This window comes from Colobus angolensis, unplaced genomic scaffold, assembly GCF_000951035.1.
Source record: "Colobus angolensis palliatus isolate OR3802 unplaced genomic scaffold, Cang.pa_1.0 Scaffold34, whole genome shotgun sequence".
In the NCBI taxonomy this organism is placed as follows: domain Eukaryota; kingdom Metazoa; phylum Chordata; class Mammalia; order Primates; family Cercopithecidae; genus Colobus; species Colobus angolensis.
In genome coordinates, this window is record NW_012116710.1 from 5494991 (window position 1) to 5496256 (window position 1266).

Below are 1266 nucleotides of genomic sequence, written 5' to 3' on the forward strand. Positions count from 1 at the left end.
TCCCTCAGACCCAGGAGTCCAGGCACCAGCCCCTCCTCCCTTAGACCCAGGAGTCCAGGCACCAGCCCCTCCTCCCTCAGACCCAGGAGTCCAGGTCCCCAGCCCCTCCTCCCACAGACCCAGGAGTCTAGGCACCAGCTTCTCCTCCCTCAAATCCAGAAATTCAAGACCCCAGCCCCTCCTCCCTCAGACCCAAGAATTCAAGACCCCAGCCCCTCCTCCCTCAGACCTGGGAGTCCAGGCCCTCAGCCCCTCCTCCCTCAGACCAGGGAGTCCAGGCCCCCAGACCCTCCTCCCTCAGACCCGAAAGTCCAGGCACCAGCCCCTCCTCCCTCATACCCAGGAGTCCAGGCCCCCAGCCCCTCCTCCCTCAGAACCTGTCAGTGTGTCTTGTGTCTGCCTCCCTGTCTCTTCCTCTCCATCTTTCTCTCTGTCCCTGTAACCTACATGTGGCTCCTCCATCATCCACCAAGGAACCCTGAGCTCCCCTCCGCTCATGCCCCCTAAGCCCTCAGGATGCTCCTCCTCCCTCCCTGACAAGGTAGACTCAGCCTGCTTGCCCAGGGAGGCTGACCCTGGAGGGCTCTGCACCTCTCCTGTGCTGGGAGCCATCTGGTGACCATGGTGCCCTGCCCTGGCCCACGCCACCCAGGGTCTGGGTGGAGTAGTATTTCCCCCAGAGGACTCTGGAGCCATTGGAGGAAATGGAAGAAACAGGTTTGGAAATGCCAGAACCTCAGCAGTGCTGGTCCCAGCAGACCTTCCACCCTCCTTGAGGGTGTCTGCTGCCCTCCCAGAGCCTTGTAACCTCCATGCCACTCAGATGTCCCTCAGGCCTTCTGGCCTCCTTCCCTCCAAGTGGACCCACAGATATTGTCCAAGCCACCCACATACATGGCTACCAAAAGTGGGTTACAAAACAGGCTTTCTGGCTGGGCGTGGTGGCTCACGCCTGTAATCCCCACACTTTGGGAGGCCACGGTCATGTGTCTCCTTGGATGTGGGCTGCTGTTTCTTTCATTTGCTTGTTGGTTGGTTTATTTTTTGAGACAGCCTCCCTTTGTCACCCAGGCTGGAGTGCAGTGGCGAGATCTTGGCTCACTACAACCTCTGCCTCCCAGGTTCAAGTGATTCTCCTGCCTCAGCCTCCCGAGTAGCTGGGATTACAGGCGCACACCCCCACAGCTGGCTAATTTTTGTGTTTTTAGTAGAGATAGGGTTTCACCATGTTGGTCAGGCTGGTCTCAAACTCCTGACCTCAGGTGA